The 21710-nt window shown below is 45.4% G+C and overlaps 1 protein-coding gene across 1 annotated transcript in view; it reads left to right on the top strand.

Moving 5' to 3' along the window:
- LOC147712256 (disintegrin and metalloproteinase domain-containing protein 9-like) overlaps positions 1-21710 on the top strand; it is a 1115055-nt gene that overhangs the window by 1069209 nt on the left and 24136 nt on the right. The gene's annotated exons all lie outside the window — the stretch shown is intronic.

A 21710-nucleotide genomic window follows, 5' to 3' on the forward strand; every position in this document is an offset into this window, starting at 1 on the left:
TATGGTACCATTCTGTCAGATTAGTGCCAACACAGAATGTACTTGGATACCCATCAGATACCTCTGAGAGAATGTGGGATGAAAAACATCATGAGCAGTGCAAAGCCCAGACAGTGCACAAATTCAGCTAACTTCATCATGAAGTAAAACTAGAGATTCTGTATATGCCTGCAATTCTTTGGATAGTTGTACAGACAACTGACTCTGATGAACCTTCTGCAGCCTTGTAACCAAGCCTAATAGTGTCTTCTCAATTGCTGTTTGCCTCAATAACCCTTGATCCTCCAATCAGAATTCAAATCGCAGAACCACAGGATATGCCCTTCAAAGTCCAAGGCATAGAACTCTGGATTCCTGTTTTATGTTAGCCAGATTTGCATAGTGTATTTCAACCATCTGAGTGGTATTGTGGCAATAGTTGGCATACAAAGTGCAATTCACTTTCCCTTTCCCAGTTCCCCAACTCCCAGTGAAACACCTGAGCCGGTAGTTGGTCTTTATAGCGTAGGCTTTATTAGCTTTAGATACTGCCAATTTCAGCATTGGCCTCACTACTGTTAATCTCTTGACCAACTTTTATTATTGCTTTATTTAATACACCACAACACGCAAATAAGATATAAGGGTTATACATTTCGCATTGTATTTAAAATTGTCTCTCCACGGGTCCGTTGCTTCGCCTTCGGGTTGTGCAAGCAGGCCACAACCAAGCAGTGGCGGCTCCCCCATTGGGGTGTGGGGGCGCCGCCTCACTGCTTTCTCGTAGTGTGAGAAGCAGAAACATGAAATGGTAAGAATACCATTTCATGTTTCTGCTTCTTGCACGGCGAGAAAGCAGATGTGCCTGGAGTGCCGGTTTGGGGGCGGTCGGATGGGCGTTCCTCCTTGACTGCAGGGGAGGCGTGGCTAGCCCACTGTCTTTGGTGCTGGCTGTTTGTTCGGCCCCCAGGGCCGTCCAAACTTTATTTATTTATGCATTTTTATATAGCGCGGACTTTACCCGAAGGTGTCAGAGCGCTTCACAAAAGGAACAGAAATGAAACATAATGAGAAACATTACAAAAGAACAGATTACAAAAGCATACGTTACGTTACATAAGGTAAAGTGACAATTGTGAGCAAACAAAATACATGAGGTAGTAAAAATTGTGAGTAACCAAAATACACGAGGTAGTAAAAATTGTGAGCAACCAAAAACATGAGGTAGTAAAAAGTGCACAAGAGGAAAAAGTGACAAGTGTGCAATTACAAGAGAAAACAAAGTATAATTTGAGGTATAATACTGCAATAAGTATATAATAACTCAGGCACAAGAACAAGCGTTACGTAGGCAAAGGTGGCACTTGCGCAAGTATCAAAGGTAAAAACATGTGAGAGGTAGCAAACCGTGTGTTACAAGGGCAAAGTGGTGTGTGCATGTTACAAAAGGGCACCAAACACAAGTACATGGAAAATACTGCAAAAAGGCAGACACTCCAACCCCAGGAATACACTGGGAAGGCACTTCCATGGTCATGGAAAGTAGAATTTATCAGTAGTGGGAAGTCTTCCTCCAAATAACACGAGGACGTGAATTACTTTTGGAGGTGTCTCTGGAGGAGGAGAACTTTGAGGTCCCTTTTGAAGGCCTGGGAGGAGGCGGTGATCGGAGCTGAGGCGGAAAGGAGTTCCAGATTCTCACTGCGTTGCCTGAAAAGGATTGAGCCATTGTTCTCTCCTTGAAATTGGGAGGTTCAAGCAGTAGATTCTCCGCATTGCGTGAAGGTCTAGAGCCTCCAGAGAGTTTCAGTTTATTCGCCAGGTAGCGAGGAGAGGAGGAGTGCAAGGCTTTGTGGGTGATACAAGCGGTCTTGTAGATAGCTCTAGCCTCGAAGGGAAGCCAGCGGAGGGTGGATAACATCGGTGTGATGTGATCGCTTCTTTTGGCCCCATAAATGAAGCGAGCTGCTGAATGGAAAACAGACTTAAGTGGGGTCAGGTGAGATTTGGGGAGGCCAGTAAGAAGAGAATTGCAGTAGTCTAGTCTGGAGAGGACCAGCGATTGCACCAGGGTTATAAGGTCCTGCTCCGGGAAGAAGCGTCGGATTCCCCAAAGAAGGCGCAGTTGGTAACGAGCAGATTTTGCAATAGAATTGATGTGAGGAGTTAGATTGAGTTTTTTGTCTAGAACATGCACAATTGGGCACTCTCTCTATTTCTCTATGTTGGCTGCTTTCAGCCTACATAGAGAAAATGGCTCCCTGGCCTACAGGTGCCCGGCCGGGCGCCGGCCGCACCAATCACAACGCTGCTATTGCAGCATTGTGATTGGCTTAGGGGAGTGGGAGGGAGGCTGCCTAGGTTAACCAGGCCCGGCCGGGAGCAGCAGGAGAGGTGGTGCGTGATCGGGGGAAGTGGGAGGAAGGTAGTATTAGGTAAGTTTAGTTTGAATTACTTTAATTTCATTACTGTGCATCCACCCTCCTCCCCCACCCCCCCCCTCCCCCGCGCAAGTATTACGAGATGGAACTGCGTATGCGGGAGGCAAGATCTCGCTCTCTTGACCGCCCCCCCCCCTTCCTCCGAAGCACTTCACTCTTATCGCATTGTCTATCAGAACAGAGCAGTGCTAATTGTTTTCAGTTTGTGTTCTTTCTGTCGATCACCAGGTTCAGGCTTTTACAGGCGTCTTTAACACATCTGAAGGCGGGAGTCCTCACTGGGTTATTTAGAACATAACTTTCCTCGACCTGCGCTCTGTCTCTGGAGCCTGAACCTGAGGGGGTGGAGGCGGGGGCTGGGCAGAGGTACGAGTCCCTCCCCAAGACGTATTTATAGCTAGTGAATGTACAATGTAAACCGACGCCCTTTATTTAGTTTGCTGTTGCTTTACTGAAAAGTAGTGTGTGAAATGATTTTTAAAAGTTTCGCATAAAAATGAGCCGTTCTTCCACCCATCCATGCATACATCCACCCAATCATCGACTAGTCCATCTACATACATTCCCATTCAACCATCCATCCATTTGCCCGTTCATCCATACATCCATTTGCCCGTTCATTCATACAACCAACCATCAATTCATCCACTCTGGCATCCTTTCAGTCACCCATCCATTTCAATACCTCTAATCATACATGCACGCGTCCAATCAGTCACCAACCTACGTACCCACATACCCATCCATCCATACCATCAGTTCATCCAGCCAAACATACATTCATTCACCCATCCATTTCTTTTGTGTATACGAATATATAATGTATACCCTGTATTTTGACCCTTCCATACCTCCCAGGTGCCCAGTTTAAACCACAGAGTAGCAGACAGCTGGCCCACGTCAGTACATTTCCCTAGAACCTTAACTCGGGGTGTTTTTAGGGAACAAAAGATTCGCTCGCCTGGCCTTGTGTATTTCATTTCATGCTGAATGTAACATCTTAAGGGTCACATTTTTAAAAAAATATGCAAGTCGCTGAATGTATTTATTTATTGTGAATTATAGAAAACAACTGCCCGGTGTGATATTGCTCCCGTGAATTTAGGTACTGGGTACGGTGCTGTGCGGGGACAGGTTATAAGAAATGACGTAATCATGTGCTGCTCCTTGATTGTGGGAGGGGGAGGGTGCTGGTCAGTGATGCAAATTGTTAGCAACCGGGCAGCTCATGCAGGTGGTCCAAGATTAGATTAGTGCTCAAAGGAACCCGGAGATAGTTAAAAGGCTATTGTGTCTCACAACAGCAGCTTTTCACTGACCTATGTGTGCAGCCACCCCTGGGTTGCAGGCTCGCCTCGGTGCGTGTTAACCTCGCAGCTGCATCTGTTTAGATAGTGGAGCCGCTTGTCCTGTGAAGGTGCAGTGTGCACCTTACACTGCCTGATGGAGAGGGTGTTACCTCCATCGGATTCTTTTCAGAAAGAAGACCACTGGTGCTGGTGTTGCTGGAGGAGTTCAGTATTCGAGGGGTCTATGAGCGTGGCGCTAGGCCGGAGGTATTTGTTTCCTTTTAAAATATGCTATGTGGCTTTACATTAATCACTTTTCCATGCTTTTTTGCAGTAAGTCGTTTTGCTCTTTAAACGTAAGTTCTATGTTTCAATAAAACTTATGTGGAGTCGCAAGCCTTGTTTGAACTGACCAGTATTAATAGCTCCTCTCTGTATGTATGTACTATTATTTGCAAGAACCAGGCAGGCAGCTAAAGTTATCAGGCCAGACCTCAAAGAAATTGACAAAAAGTCAAAGTAGCCTGGGGTCTGGACAGAAATGCATGCTTTGCTGAATGTTGTGTGTTGCTTTAAACCACTCTTAGCACCTCAGTTTATTTGATTGCACAGATCCACAGAGTCCATTAGTGCAGGCAAATCCATTGCATGAACGCCCTGGCCACTTCCATTTATCAGGGTTTGTTAATCTGCTCATACCTGATAAATTGGGAGCCTCTGTTGACGACGTGGGATGACTTTTCTACTGAGAATTGTGGGAAACAATAACATTAGAAGCCTTTGCTGTTATATGCAGGCATTTTTTACACAGAGTACTATTTGAAATGCATTCATATTTTCTGCACTTTAATTTTTTTAAATGGTGTTTCTTGCATGAAAATTGAAAATTAATTTAAGGAAATAGTGTCATCATATTGATGTACAAAAGGGGCTGGTGATGGTCACCTTGCCACTGGATTCAAGCAAGCCTGGCTGAAGACGGCTGTAATGCCAGAAACCAGTCTTAGGAAGGTTGTTTCCGGTCCAGGGAAGGCATGGCTTGGCAGTTCGGGCTGGACTGTTCCCATGAGGCACAGGGTAAGACTGATTTGCATATGGCCATGTCTGAACTGGGGTGGCAGAGTGGGCTAAAGACGGGTGATGGATTAAACCCAGATCTCTTGACTGGGTGTGAGTGTTTGATTGGTTCAGATGCTCCGTCCATCACCACCCCCTTTTGTACCACATCATATTGATGTACAGCATTGCACAGTCAATAAATGTATTTATTGTATAGTTAAAACCATTACAAGTGTATCAGTGTGTTCAAAAATTAATATGGGTAAATGATATCAGCATACGCGAAGGTTGTCCTCTATAGCTCATAAAAATTGGCAATTTCTTAAATGATTAATACTAAATCATATTGCTTTGTTAACCTTCCTGCTTCCTCAAATTTGTTTGAAAATGCACCATTTTCCACTCTTTTTCAAAATTTAGGTTGTTCAGGCTCGCTCGCTACGCTCGCCGCAGTGCAGTACGCCAATACTTTTTCACCCCACCAATTTCAAATGTCACCAGCCTCCACTGCAACCAAGATACCATGCTCTCTTTGTGCTGATCGCCCCCCGGCCAACAGAGCCGCAGGTAGATTATTTGTCACTGCTTGTGACATACATTTTGCATTGTATTTACATTTGTCTCTCCACAGGTCCTTTGCTTCGCCTTTGGGTTGTGCTAGCAGGCCACAACCAAGATACTCTGCTCTCTTTGTGCTGACCACCCCCCCCCGGCCAACAGAGCCGCAGGTAGATAAGTCGCCACTGCTTGTGACAAGCGCCGGCTTCCTGGGTAGGGCCAGAGAGTCCAGGGCCACCAGCAGGTCAGCCCCCTCTCCCGCCAGCCTGGAGCCCCCAATAGACTCCACGCCCTGTTCTGTGGTGAACTGAAATCTGGTGAGAGGGATGCCATCGGCATGCAATAATACTCTGCTGTCCCCCTACCCGGTCTAATCTGGAAAGAAACTCTTGGCCAAGTTTACCGGGCAACATGTGGCCCCTGCAACTGAACCTAACTGGACCCATGTCCCCTTACCAAACAGGTCTGTCCTAGACCTTCGCACTCTGACCTGCAGGTATTCCCTAGTTAGAATTATATCTTCCCAGCGTTTGCCCCCCCTCCTTGTCTGACTTCGACACTGGTAGCAGCTCCGAAATCCTAAAGGCCCCAAAGAACGCTAATGAGTATGCCAATCTGAGCAGCTGCGTCTTGTAAGGTGAGAAGCAGATTTGGGGCAGTACTTTCAAGATTTTTGCAAGTCTGCTAGCATTGATAGGCCTCCTACTGTCTTTCACCCCTGGTGCTAAGCGCTCCCATCCCCTCATTGCTCTTTTAACTCTTGGGTCTTTTGTTGGGTCCACAACCCCCCCCCCTAGGCCAGCGTAAAATGCTATTGCAGAAAGTTGTCTTCTCACCATAGGCAGTGATTTGCCGCTCTCTCTCTGATGAACTATGAATTCCAGGACACTTTGTGGTGAAAACCTCTCTATAGCCTCCGCCCCCCCCGATGATAGTCGGGTATGACTGCCACAGCCTCTCATACATACTCTTGGTCTTGGGGGCCCAATGACGCAGTTATCAACTCGGGGGCTGTAGGGCACGAAGCTTCCGTAGTCCCTCCGGGAAGTTTGTCATCTGTTTGTCTGCTTGCGGCCATCGGGTGCGAAACTCTGTCAACTTAAAACGGGACAGGACGTCAGCAACTGTATTGTCCACCCCTGGCACATGTTTGGCAGTAAAGTACACATTACGCTGCAAGCATCCCAACACTAGTTCTTTCTATAAGCTCAGAACCCAGGTGCATTTTGCCCTCTGATTGTAAATTGCCATTACTACTGACATGCTATCCGAGCAAAATACAATATGCCTGTTTTTCGAAATGTCACCCCACAAAAGCAGTACCACAATAATTGGGAACAGCTCTAGGTAGGTAATATTGCGGGTGAGTCCTGACACCACCCACTCTTCCGGCAAATGCTGCATGCACCACCTGGTGCCCAACACCGCCCGAAGCCCACACTGCCTGCTGCATCTGTGTACAGCTCCTACTCCACATTGGGTTGACTAGGTTTTTGCCATATTATTGCTCCATTGACCTCCTTCAGAAATTCTTTCAAAATGGCTAAGTCATTCCTGACTTCCAGAGAGTGCCTGGTGTGATGATGTTTGGCCCGCAAGCCAGACATTGCCCTCGCGATACTTCTAGAGAAGGCCCTGTCCATAGGTATCACCCTTAGCGCAAAATTCAGCTGCCCCACCAGGACCTGTAGTTGGTGAAGTGTCACCTTGCGTGCTGACAAACAGGCCTCTATGGAAGCCCCAAAGGCGGCTACTTTCTCTTGGGGAAGTCTGCACACCCCTTCCCTGGTGTCAATTTAGATGCCTAGGAAAGTTAACCATGTAGTTGGCCCCTCCGTCTTCTCTGTGGCCAAGGGTACGCCCAATGGTTTTGCCAGATGCTGGAAGCCAGCAGGGCCTTCCTGCACACCGGGGATCCCTGTGGTCCCAGAAAAAGAAAGTCGTCTAAATTATGCACCACCTCAGCTGATGTTAGAAATTGCTGCACTGCCAACTCCAGAATCCTGCTGAACGTTTCAAACACCGCGCAAGCTATAGAGCACCCCATTGGCATGCAAAGATCAATGAAGAACTCCCCTTCAAAGGAGAAACCTAGAAGCCTAGTGTCGTCAGGGTGGACTGGCAGGAGGCGGAAAGCCGCCTCGATGTCTGATTTTGCCATTAACGCTCCCTCTCCAAGTCTTTGCAGCTTCTGCATTGCCATGTCAAAGGTGGTGTAACGCACCGTGCACAGCTCTGGGTCAAGCTTGTCATTGACTGACAACCCTGGTGGGCTTGACAGGTTGTGGATCAGACGGAATTTCCCTTCCTCTTTCTTTGGTACTAACCCCAATAGTGAGCATACTAGATCGGGCCTTAGCAACTGTTGGAAGGGGCCCAACACCCTCCCCAACAATACTTCCTTCATGATTTTCTGTCTAGTCACCTCTGGATTTTGGAGGACTGCGCGTTGATTGCGCGTTGGAGTCGTGGCCGGGGTAGCAAAGGATGGGATGCAAAAGCCAAAACAAAAGCCAAGTTGTAAAAACTGAGCCTCTTGTATCTTGTCATATTTACTAAGGAGATGTGTCAGGACATGAAGCTTGATGGGGATGGGTAAGTCTCTAGGGTGCTTGAGCGTTGCGTCCCTTGCCCTGGGGTTGGGTGGGTGCAGGCTGCTCTTTTGGTCTTCCCAACTTTTTGTAGCATCTACTCTCTGGATGTCCTTGGATGCCACAGAAGGAACATAAATGTTTAAACTTGCATACTGCGCCCGATTGTACTCGTTCTTATTGAACTGCCAGCAAGCCTGTTTTTTATCTCCTGACCCTCAGTCCCCCCGAAAGGGCTGACTCGTCTTATTCACTGGCACTGTTGAGTGAAACACTGCATGTCATATATTTATTGTGAGAAAGTGGCTCTATATATACTGGACAATAATGAAGTACAGTGTGTAAAGAGTCCACAAACCACAAAGGTATAACAGAGGTTAAAGTCAGGACTGACATTACTCTCAAAAGTGGTAGCTTGGTCGAGCAGTAAGGCAGTACCAGAGGGCAGTGCAAAGCATTTGTTGTACACACTCAGTCAGCAAAGGATTTCACACACTCAAAGACTGAACTCCAGGCCAATGGTTGTTATATCCACAGATATAGTTGTTTTATTTTTAGAACCAACAGGCATAAAAATATACTTTGCTAGATATTAGAACTCTCATGTAATTACTTTGCAAGGAAGCAATGAACTTGGTGAACACAATAGGTACAGGAGTTGCTGCAGGCAACTCAAGTCTAGACACGCTTTAGCATTGAGGTCAATTAATTGTTACCATTAAAGTACAGTTGATTACAGTACAGATTACTTTAGTAGTCCCAGGACTAGATCCTAGATTCAGTCCTGGGGTCTAAGCTGAAACCAAGTTAGCAAAAACGTTTTAGTTACTGTGGTGAATTTTCATGAATATAAAGCTGTTTTAAAAGTTCAAACTTCGAAACTTTTCAATGACAATCTGGCAATGTTATTCAATGGGAGAAAATTCAGGTTGCAGGTAAAGTATGAGCGCGTTACTTTTGTAATCTAGTACTGGGCTTCTAGGGCCAGCACTGGGGTCTGAACTTAAAACAGGTAGGTAATTGAATTTCAGTATTTCGTATGATTTTTAAAGAATATTTAAAGTTGTCAAAAGTATGCCCTCGGAAGAAATTTCATCAAAAACAGACAATGGGTTCCTAGGGAGAAAATACAGATTACTAATAAACCCGGTAAGGATTACTTTTACGGTTCAGTACTGGGCTGCAAGGTACAGTACTGGCTTCCTGCCTGCTTGCAGGTGAGTACTTCGGAATTCGGGCTTCGGCTGATTTTATATGAACATTTGCAGTTTTCAAAACTTCACACTTTGAAAATGTTCGAGTCAAAATGGGTCAATGTTATCCAATGGCAGGTAAGTGAGTTACCGGTTTCCAGGTGAGTACTTGGCTGGTAAAGTTAAGGTTCCGGGTGTAGACTCAGGGGTCCCCCAGGGTCAGGTAAGTATAGTCGGTTCCGCCCCAGCAGCGCAGGGCTGGCCGGGTGCAGAGGTAGGTTGGCCCAATGATATCCAATGAGGGAAAGGGGCCTTCGGTTGGTGGCTGCTGGCTAGCAGGCCACGCGGCTGTGGGTGCTGAGCTCCTGGTCACTTGCTCAGGGCAAGGTAAAATTCTTTATCGTTTGATTACTTAAAATCTTACAATACTTCCAATATAAATACATATTCAATTTATAGACTACACTACCATAAAAACAATTATATCCCTACAATAAAAATTGTTAATAAAAAGTTTTTTCTTTTTTTTTTTCTTTAAAAAAAACATTTTTCCTAATTTATTCTTCCAATTTGGTAGTTATTATCTTTAGGAACTTTACAAAGGCAACGTTCATGTTTATATCATTAGGATGGAGACAAGTTTTCAATGCCTGCCTGCATGTCCTTACATCCCGGAGATTGAGGTGAGATTTAAGTAGTGCACATCTTTCACTACGGAGTCCAGGACAGATACATAGGAAATGTACAATATTCTCTTCTCCACCTTTGCAGAGTCTACACAATAGGTTGGTGTCAGTTTTTTTCCATAGCGGAACATGACTAAGGCCTGGTAGAATTCCAAATCTTGCCTTCATGAGACATTGTTTGCTTTTTTCGGACCATGGTGTCTCCAAGTATTCTTGTACTTTCTTTTTTTCATATCCATTTATTACCATCCACGAGTGCTTTCTTTTTGCCAACGTATTTTTGTCATGTAAAAGTGATAGGTGGTTAGTTGTTCGATTCACAATTTTTTTAAATGATCCATAGTTTATCGTATTATTCCATGTTGGCTTTAGAGAAAACTCTTCTATTACCTCATTGAGATATCTCCATGCAAGTGATTGTGTATTATTTGTTACCTCTTGCCAGAGTAGTCGAGAAATATGATTGTCGTGATCGTTTTTAAACTTATACCATGTTTTAATAAACTGTCCTTTTCTTGCTAACTCTTGATTGTTTAAGCCAAATTCCAGTCTAATTTGTGCTGGAGAGGCATTTTTTAGGAGTTGGAAAATAGATCTATATACTTTAGAAAGTACCTTATTAAGCAATTCCGCATCCATCCCCATTAGTGCCTCACTACCATATGTTATAGTTGGGAGCAGTTTAGCCCCTATAATTTTCAAGAGAAGCCCATAAGTCAGGTTTCCAAGCGATTTTTGTGCTATCTTGAATGCTGCTGTTAGCGAAATGGCTTTCCTTTGGATGTCCTGTTTTTGTAAGAGATAATTTCCCTTCTGGTCAAATAGTACACCCAGATATTTATACACTTCTACTTGTTCTAGTTTATTATTTTCCATGAACCATTTGTTTTTTTGTCTCACGTTTTTATTCCTAGTGACCACCATGATTTTTGTTTTGGTTTCATTTATTACCATTCCATTTTGCTGAGCATACAAGACTGTTCTGTTGATTAAGCGCTGGAGACCTATTTTAGTTTGACTTAGAAGGATAGCGTTGTCCGCATACATTAGATTAGTTATCGGCTTGTCCCCCAACTTTGGAGGATGTGCATTCAGTTCATCCAGGTTCCCTGATAGGTCTCCTAGAAATAGATTAAAAAGGAGTGGGGCCAACACACATCCCTGTTTTAGCCCTTCTATCGCTGGAATCTCCTTTGTTAATGATTGGCCGTCCTCCATCCTTACTCTTACCCAGGTTTTATTGTGCAGCAATTGTATAAGATTTAATAACACTACTGGGATACCTTTTTCAGACAGTTTTTTCCACAATAAGTCCCTTTGCACACAGTCAAAAGCAGATTTGAAGTCTACAAAGCATAGGTACAATGGCTGTTTTACTCTAAGCGATTTTTCGATTATAAGTGATAGTGCCATGATGTTTGTCATTGTTCCAAGACCTTTGATGAAGCCGGTTTGATTCAGTGGTAGAATGTTGTTTTCTGTTACCCATTCATTTAGTTTAGTTAAGAGACCTCCAGCAAACAGCTTAGCATCTGTGTCTTGTAGGGTGATTAGTCTATAGTTCTCTGCAAGCGCCCAGTTACCTTTCTTATATATAGGAGAGATTAGAGATCCCTGCGAGGATTCAGGGATTTTACCCGTCTCTATGACTTCTCGGAACACTTTTACCAAGTAGCTCGACCAAAAGTCTGGATTTTCTTTATATAGGGCGAATGGTATCCCGTTGGGGCCTGGCGCCCCATCCTTCTGCTTCTTTATTAGTTTTACTAAGTGCTCTTTGGGAATTGCAAATTCTTCTTGCATCTCATCACTCGTTGGAGAGGTGATTTGTGTGTACACAATGATTTTTTCCGCACCATTACTGTTTAGATGATTTTCTAGGTATGTTGTCCATTCTTGTTCAGTTAGTGTTGATGAAACTACCAGTTTGTTTGGCCGGACTAATTTGTTTATAATTTTCCAAAATTCTCTCGCATTGGCCTGTTTACTTGCATGCAAGAGTTTGGACCACAATTCCTGCTTAGCTTGATATTTCTCGTTCCATATAAGCTTCTTTAGGTGCTAGTTTAATGTTTTTAAATTAGTCAGGGTTTCCTCACTAGTTGTTGTAGTATTTATTTGTCTTCTTATCCTGTTTTGTGCTCTTTTTAACTTCGTTATTGTATATGGAAGATTCATATGTGAGTCTTTTTCTTCTGCTTCCCTATTTAATCTCCTATTGATTGGGTTACTCCGGGATTGGAGTTTCACTAGTTTTTTAGTAAATTCCACCCACAGATCAACTGCTGATTCCATCCTATTTTCAGCAAAGCAACTCTTTATGATATTCTCAACTTTTTCATTCATGATGTCTTTATTGAGATTAGTCCAAATTAATTTTTTGTAGTTTCTTGTTCCAATGTAACCAGGCATAGTATGGTACTGTTGGTTAGTATTATATCTGATATTGGTAGTTATTATCTGCTGAAAATGGTCACTATCTCCGACTTTTACCAAACTATAAGAGATTATGTTTTGAAATAAATTAAGTAATACCATTGTATAATCGATCCTGGATCTTGCATTATGTGCTATATATGTGAATGCAGGGCGTCTATCCTCTTTAAATCGACCATTGAGGACTCGCAAACCAAGTGCTTCTATATCCTTAATGAATGATGTACCAATTTGATTGCGTCCCTGGTTGCTCGTAGTTCCTTGGCACTCCTGCTGTGGTATTAACCATTGAAGGTCCTGCGATTGTGAGACATCATCCCTTATGAATGGTATTAGTAAATTAAGGTTAAAATCCCCAGTCATCACATCGTCCATTAATGGATTTTCTAGCATTTGTGCCAATAGTAAGGTGTTAATGGTTGCACATGTATCTGTTCTACTTACTTTTTATTGGATGTGTGTATACGTTGATCATAATTATTGACCTATCATTTTGCTCCATATCTTTATATTTCAGTCTAACTATAAGAATGTTGTTGCTGTTTGATACAAGCTGTTCATGTTCCACTTGCAGTCTGCAGGAGACAAAAGTTGCTAGCCCCCCACTTGGACGACCGAACCTATGGTTTTTACTTGCATTTTCATAGTAACCCACATAACCATTCAGTGCAAAAGGGTGGGATTCCCAAGTTTCTTGAAGAAATAGGATTTGACAATGAGAGGGTATAGACCTTATTTGTGCATCGGAGAGCTTTGTCCCTACTCCATTTATGTTCCATGAGCACATTCTCAACTCAGTTGTTATTGATTGGGAGATGGGAGTGTTATTCCTTCATTGTTTATCATTGCTATGCAAGGCCTGTGCGATCCATTTTTCGTTTATTCCTGAGGTGGGATCTGTTGTGGTGGGGGGCGATGCCACTCTTGATGTGCTAATGGATCTCCCCCGAGCACTCCTTAACACTGTTCCTTTTTGTTTAGTACTTTTTTCTGTTTGAACCAAATTTGTCTATTTAATAAATGGAGTAGGATAGACTTTCGGGGCCAGTTTTGTAATGATTATTCCCCAGGACTTGAATGTTGGTACCTCTTTTAATATTTGTTCTGCTATTAGCATAGTATTAACCATGACCAGCGTCATTTCTTTGTTGGTATTCTTGTCAGTGATAAATTCAATTGAATCGATGTCATCATTCTTAATATTGTTTAATGCTGGGATTGATTTAAATAATCTCAGGATATTCCCTCTATTCAGTGTACCGTAGCTGCCTCTGGATTCATATTCAGGGTTAAATATAAGCTGAATTTTTTCAGCTGCCAGTTGGTTTTCTTTACATGTCACTTCCGTTGTTTGATTTATTTTATATCTGATTGTTTTTTCTCCACCACGTTTTTCAATTACCAGGTGATCCCAATACGGAAGTTTGGGGCATATTATCAAGGGGGTTTATCTCCGCTTTTTTGGCTTTAAAAGCCAAGAAAGCGGAGATAAAATTATCTCCCTATTACCAAGCTGTCGCTAACACCAGTTAGTGACAGCTAAAAGGAGATAGCGACCATCTTGGGCCCCGCTTTGCATGTCAGTGATATTTATCACTAATGACATGCAAAGTGGGCGTGCCAAGATTTTAGAGACTGGAAACAGTCCCTAACATCGCTATCTCCTATTACCAACTTTTGGAGATATTCGCGCTAAGCGCGAATATCTCCAAAAGCTAACACCTGCCCTGAGCAGTTCTTAGCCATGTTATCCAATGGGAGGTGGATAACATGGCTAAGAGCATTTGCTCGATAATGCATGAATATCGCTGACTTTTCAGCGGTATTCATGCATTGCGGCCGTTTTTTATCGCATTTGCGATAAACCTTGCTAATAGCAAGGTTTATCTGCGATAAAAATCGCCGATGTGCGGCGATAATTTTTGTCTCTAAACAAGTTAGAGACAAAAATTATCGCTAGTTGTTGGTAATATGCCCCTTTGTTTTTATGCTCCAGTCTAGTTTCTAGGTTCCATCTTGCTAAATCATTCTTGTTTTCCCTTAGACCTAGTTCTGTGTTCTCATTGTGCAGCCGATCTTGTTGTTCGGAGGGTTTTATTGTTGTTTTTAATGGTATATTCTCAGGCATACCATTTCTATGATCATATTTAGAATTGTACAACTGAACTTCAACTTCCTTCCTTCTTTTGTCTATTATCAATGGAGAGTTCATTAAAGCCATCTCATTTAATTTTATTTCATCTTGTCCCTTTTTAACCGCGTTATATGATGCTTGTTCCATTAATGGTTCCTATATGAATATTGGGAATATTTTCTTAGACTCATTCTTGTACAGTGGGGAGCTTTTTCTTTCCATAGTTGGTTCTTCTTGTTGCGGTCCTTGATCTTTTATTGTACCATTAGATTTTATTGATTCCTCATATTCATGTCGGTTAGACTTTTGGTTTTTCCTTGCTTTACGCAGTTTTTTCCTTTGCCGTTTTGACATAATGTAACCGTTTGGGTCTTACTCTGCAATTGCTACTGTACTTGTAGCTTCCTCGTGTGTTACATCCCTTTTTTTGATTTCTATTGACAGGTCACTTACATCTTGTGCATTCTCTTTTTCCTCTAGCACACTCAAAGTTGTTATATCTTCTTTTATCACATTAGGCATGGATTTATTTTCCTCCTTTTTTTCTATACCCATCTCTCTATTTTTTCTTATATTCACTTCCTGCCCAATTTCTTTCTTTATAGCATTTTTTGTATCTTCTATTATAGTATGCAGGACCTCTGGTATTGCTACAAGTTTATCCAGTAGTGGGGAGCAAATGCATTCAATATCCGTATTTTGCTTGTCATTTTGGACTCTGATTATCAGATCATTAAGCTGTGCAAGTTTATTATCTATCCCCGCAACTGCTGTTGCCATCATTGTAAGTAGATCAATCTGAATGTCCATTTTGTTCGATTGATATTTTAATGCCTCTAGAGTTAACGTTGATGTTTGATAGAATAGGTCCCATTTTATTCCGACATTTTGCATTTTTGCTCCAGTTAAGTTGGTTTCAATTGACTTTTCATTTAGAGGTTCCGTTAGAGATGCACAATTTGTTATACGGATAGTATTTGCCTTTGGGAACACATCCTCAATTGTTATATTATTTTGCCATATTTTAAGCATTTCCGTTTCTTCTTGGTTATCATAAGCAATATTGTGCTCCAGTGTGTTTGTTGGTCTGATATTGTTTTCATCGGCAAATGACTGAGGTTTTTTCCTAATTTCTACATTTACTTCCAATGGAATTGCTGGCAGCTTTGGTTTCATCATGCTGCTGTCAATTAGTGTATCTTGTTTCCTCAGCATTTCTAGGTCATTTACGTCAACTGATTTGTCATTGTTTGTGTCCGGTAGGATGGTTGCATTTAGGATATCCTGATCTGTAATATGGAACTCATAGTCCTTCATTTGTAAATCACAAACTCCTTTCTGAGGGGTGCTTTCAATGATATGTTTATTGATTTTTTCAGTCAACATTGGGTTTATTGGGGTTTGTAGATTGTCATTTTCCTTATCCTTGTGCAAAATGATAAGAGCACCAGCAGGATCCTTCAGGAACTCAAACTTATCCGGGATTTTTCCTGATTTTGCAAACATTCTGGCTATTGGTGAAATTAAAGATTGATTTGGTCCTAGAGTATTGGCCTTCACCTTTGGCTGCTGTATTTTCTTTATACGTCGGGCAGTTGTTCCCGTTGTTCTCACTTTCCCTGAGCGCATAGTTCTTTTATATTATCCTATTGAGACCTCACCACCTCCTTTTTTCAATTATTTTCCGTATCCTCAAGCTTGGAGAGAGCACAATGCAGATATTTCAAGTTGCTGTTAAGTTTTTTTTTTTTCTAGAGATAAGAAGATTTTTGTTCTTGTATCGCAACTACCCTATTGTTCTGTACCTGCGGCCTGTGAGATGCGGCAGCGTTGCTCTGCACTCACGCTTGCTTTCAACCCACTCGCAGCCGGATCCCACCTGTAGGGTACGGTGTACCAGGGAGTTTTCAAATTTGCAGAGGTGTTGTTTCTCCCAGCACGTGTCTCCGCGTCGCTCCACACTCACGCCTATATACAAACAGCGCACCACTAGCCCTCAAACTCAAGATTATTTAATCTTATTATTTTTTTTTGTCTTGTCCCTGGTCAGGCTTTACCCCGGTATTATCGTTTGTCTCGAGGAAAAGAGTTGTCTAAGGAGTTGGGTGGTAAGGGACCTCCTACTGAACTCTGCCTTACGTTGCCTTACGTTGCTGCGTGTCCAGACCTCCCCTCCACCCCTGTGCGCTTACCCTCCCAAGCCCGTCTGCCCTATAGGTGAGGGACAGCTGCAGTCAGGAAGGGAACAGGTACAGGGGCAGGGAACCGGCTGGGCGCTGCAGCAGAAAAGCAGAGCAGAGAAGCGATGGGGCGATAAGCAAGTGTCCCTTTGTGTCCCTATGTGCTATCAGCCTTTTTTACCAGCACACCTTTAAATCCCACAGTAGACAGTACTGATAGGGTCTTGGCAACTCCAACTCCTCAGCATCTGTCTAGTGATTCGATAGCCTAGGATCAGTAGAAGTCCTCCTCACCAGCACACCAGCACACCAGCACACAAATCGACGACTAGGTAATCCCCCCCTCAAAGAAACCAGCCAAGCACCGAGCTTTAAGGCTCCAAGCTCAGGACAAGACCTGCAGTTATGTACTTACTGGGCTTACTGTTGGCTTTGGCCAAAGATTTTTTTGTCTTTTGTCTTTTTGTAGCTTTTTGGCTCCAGCTGCTGGTAGCAACGTTTCTACTACCCCTTTTGTAGTTCAGCGATATCGGGAAAAGTGCTGAGGGGTTTGCTGAGGGGTGATTTGAGCCAGCTCTGGTCGTGTCGTGCTGAGGCAATATTTAGCGGTTCCTACCGCCGGTTAAAAAGAAGAGGAAGAGCGTTCGAGCTCCGCTTGCGTTTACAAGCGTCTACAAGCAGCTGGTTGCAGCGTTCGTCATCTGCTCGGGGCAGAACACAATCACTGATGCTGAACCGGCATTTAGGCAGTATTGCCGGCTCTAGCACCGTCCACGCAGCCGGCCGGATAGATGCAGGGCAGCTGGGCGGCTCCAGCCGCGTTTTTAGGCAAAGGGACTTAGCGGCTCGGGCTACACCGGTCTTTCAAAATAGCAGAAGCAGTAGCGAGGCACAGTACGTCTCCTGCTTCACCTCCGCTCCGCTTACCGCTTGCCACTTTGCCGCTTTCCGCTTTGGTCTCGGGCTGCGGTCCACAGCAGTATCCCTCCTTCTCTCCCTCGAAGAAGCAGCAGCGGCAGCGAGTCTCCTGCTTCACCTTGCTCCGCTCCGCTTGCCACTTTGCCATTTTGCTTGCCGCCTTGCTCATGGGCACAGCACAGCAGTATCTGTCCGTCCGTCTGCCTGCCGGGTTGATGGCGTTCTAGCGATTCAGGAAACCACAGCCTCTCTCTCTGGCGCCACCTAGCGAGACTGGAGGGGAAAACAAGGATTGCTCAGGGCAAGGGGGGAAGTAGGATAGGACAAAGGTGGCACAGCCAGCGGTACTCGGGTATATGGGTGCAGGGTGCTCTTGAGCCGTCGGGCGTTCAATGCTATCCAATGGGAAAGGTCAAAAAGGAACAAAGCCTGCAGGCTCGGGGACGGAGTCTCTCCAGGGGGAACCAGCACTTCGAGAGGTAAGTTGGGATCTTGGAGCACAGGTAGGTACCCCAAAGGGAGGCACGGGGGCTATAGGGTGACGGGTGCAGGAGTGTCTTTGGGTGTCGGAAAAGCTTACCCTCGCCTGTTCGCGGTTTGGGTGGCTCCTGCTTCTGAGTCTGCAGGCGTTGGCTGGTTCGTCGAGGAGGGTCTTTGGGCACTGGACTTCGGGTCCCAGTCGCCCGGGGGACGTCCTCGTGGTCTTGGTTTAGTTGGGCCCGGCCCGGGCTCGGCGGGTGCAGAGTGGGCTGGTCCGGAGCTTCCTGGCTGGCACCAGGTGGGTTGTTGCAGCAGAGCCTCTGCTGATGGGAGTCCCAGTCTTTAAGAGGGTCAAGGCAGGCAGGTCCTCCGGGTATCCCAAGGTTGCTGTCCGCAGGAGTCGCCGGGATTAGGCAGGAGCAGGTTCCAGGATCGACAGGCCAGCGGACGAGCGCAGCGGGCGCGCCGTTTGCGCGCCGAAGGCGCGCCTAAGGCCAGCCCGTCTGCGCCCGTCCGCGCCAGACCGGGCCCAGGGGCCGGTCATGCTGGCCATACCATTACATACTCGGCCACCGCTTTAAGGGACTGGCGGTCGCCCAGCCTCTCACCCTCCCCCTCTACCATCAGACGCATCACCATGGCCGGCATCGGTCAACCAGATCGGCACTTCACCAACCTGGCCGTATCGTCCAACTTGCCCATTCAGAGCAACTCCACTATCAGAGTTCTTTACCTAAACACTCGATCTTTGGTAAAACACCATGCTGATATCTTCATTCTTCTCTCGAACGAAAAACCTGATGTCCTCCTGCTCACGGAAACGTGGCTAACCGCAGACTCACTCCCTGACATACTGGCAGCCCTCCCTCCAGATTATTACATCCTCCGCGCCGACCGGCCAGGAAACCGTCCTGGGGGTGGGGTAGCCGCCATAATTTCCAAACACCTGTACTCCACCCCGACTCTATCCATCCCCCTCCCGGGAGTTGACAATTTCATCTTCAGCCTGAACACAGATAGCGGGGCCCTAACCTTTCTCCTTCTCTACCGCCCCCCTCACCCGATGCCTAATTTCGCAGCCACTTTGTCTGATCAGTTGATCAACCTTCTCACCTCCCACCCCAGATTCGCCCTTGTCGGCGACCTCAATTACTGGTTCAATGACCCCAATGCTGGACCCCACGCCTTGGAGACCTTTGAGGCCCTCTCCAGCCTGAACCTGTTGCAACAAATCTCTTCGCCCACACATATCAAGGGCCGTATCTTAGACCAAATATGGACCCAAAATCTCACTCTTTCCTCCCCTTCCGTCTCACCCTGTATTTGGTCCGACCACCATCTAATCGATACTACCTTCTCGATTAGCGGCCACTCCCCCACCCCTAGGATGGCTGGTGGTCTATCCCGCAAATGGAATGCCTATGACGCTGAAGGATTCATCATGAACCTGTCAGACACTCGCCCTGTCTTTGTCCCATGCATCAATGTGGACAATCTAGAAAACATTACTTCCCTCTGGCTGCAGTCAGCAAGTGACAAATTTGCCCCTCTCACCAAATTTCCCCCGACCAGACATCAAAACTCCCACAGATGATTTTCGGATGATTTAAAAAAACTTAAATTGATGGTACGTCAATCGGAAAGGGCCTGGAGACGTAACTATTCCGAACCAGCTAGACTACAATATACTTCAGCTCGCAGAGACTATAAAATAGCCATAGTCTCTGCCAAATCGACCCATTTCTCGGATAGAATCTCCTCCTCAGATAACAAATCAAAAGAAATCTTTAAAATCATGAACGAACTAACATCTGACGACAGAACACTCCCAGGCCAGACTCCCACCCAAGAATACTGTGACGCCATCAACCTTTTTCTCACCGAAAAAATCAATAAAATCAAGGCATCCATTCCCACGGTCCCTCAATTCATCACTCTGGAAACCCCATCTAACAACACTTCTACGCTCACTGAACTTCCCCCCATCAATGTTACCTCCCTAGTACAGCTTGCCTCCCGGATAAAATCTGGATCCCCGCTTGACGGCTGTCCTCCATCAGTCTTGCGAAGAGTCTGTCATTCTTTACCGGAATGCATTCTACCCCTCCTGAACTGCTCACTCAGCACAGGCACTGTCCCGAGTTCCTTCAAAAAAGCAGTCCTCGTCCCGCTACTGAAGAAACCTGGCGCAGACCCAGCGGAATTGTCCAATTACCGCCCTATCTCGCTCCTGCCTTACTTCTCTAAACTCCTTGAAGCACATGTCACCAGGTGCCTCTCCAACTTCATTGAGTCTTCATGCTATCTGGAGCCTAATCAGGCCGGGTTCAGACCCTCTTTTTCTACCGAAACTGTCATTCTGGCTGTACTCGACACGCTGAGAAGAAATGCCGACTCAGGAACCCCCCAGGCTCTCGTCCTCCTAGACCTCTCGGCCGCATTCGACACGGTTGACCACAACATCCTGCTTAACCGTGTCGAACAGGCTGGCATCCACGACTCTGCTTTCAGCTGGATCCGTTCCTTCTTGACTGACAGATCCCAAGCTGTCCGCCTGGGCCCCTATTCTGCACCTATGACCCCCACAACCTGTGGAGTCCCTCAGGGCTCCTCTCTATCACCCCTGCTGTTCAACTTATACCTCTGTCCCCTACTCCATTCACTTCGCAAGTGGGACATTACAGTTTTTAACTATGCAGATGATCTGCAGATCATCTTTCCACTCAACTCCCCCAATGCAATAGACAACTTCCACTCTGCTATGCGCCACATACTAGAGTGGATGAACTCCAACCAACTGAAGCTGAACCCCGGGAAAACTGAGCTCCTCCTCCCAGGCGCCAGTCTCTCTGCCTGGGGCACTCACTTCTGGCCGTCCGAATTGGGCCCCCCGCCGTCCCCTTCCACCTCTGTCAAAAGCCTTGGCGTTATAATTGACGCCGAGCTCTCCCTCCGACCCCACATTAGTTCCGTGATCTCATCCTGCACCTTCCAGCTTAGGAAGATCCGGAAGGTCTGCCATCTCCTTCCCACGCCGGCCCTGACACAGGTCATCATTTCTCTTGTGCTCTCCCGTTTGGACTTCTCTAATAGCATCTACCATGGACTCCCCAAAACTCTCCTCCACCGTCTCCAGGTGGTTCAAAATCAGGCAGCCCGGATCATCTTCAAACTTCCCAAATGGCAATCTGCCAGACCCATGATACACAAACTGCACTGGCTACCCATCGAACAAAGGGTGGCCTTTAAGCTGGGCTGTCTCACGTACAAAGCCCTCAATTGCCCCAGTCCTGCCTTCCTGGTTTCTCTGATCACCCCCTACTGTCCAAATCGCAACCTCCGCTCTACCCATCTCAAATCACTCAGCATACCTAAAACCAGAACCAATAAATTCGGCGGACGAAGGTTCGCATTCTTGGCCCCAAAATTCTGGAACTCCCTTCCCCTGTGCATCAAATCTAGCAGCTCCCTCCTCCATTTTAGGAAGCTGCTAAAAACTTTTCTCTTCCCCCCACCCTGTTAACCCTGCACTAACCCTCAGTTCTGGAATTTGATGTCTCACAGCGCCAGGAAACCCACGGTGTCAGTGCGCTTTATAAATCCCATTTAATAATAATAATAATAAAAGTAGGGCTGGGGCCAAGTCAGTTGTTGTCGTCCTGTTGTTAGCAGCTGCATGGCGGGTCTTCTTCTTCTTGATCTTCTTTCTTCTTTTCTTATCGGGATCTGAGGAAGGAAGGTTCAGGGAGCCCCTAAATACTGAATT

Source organism: Lissotriton vulgaris, chromosome 5, assembly GCF_964263255.1.
Source record: "Lissotriton vulgaris chromosome 5, aLisVul1.2, whole genome shotgun sequence".
Taxonomy (NCBI): Eukaryota; Metazoa; Chordata; class Amphibia; order Caudata; family Salamandridae; genus Lissotriton; species Lissotriton vulgaris.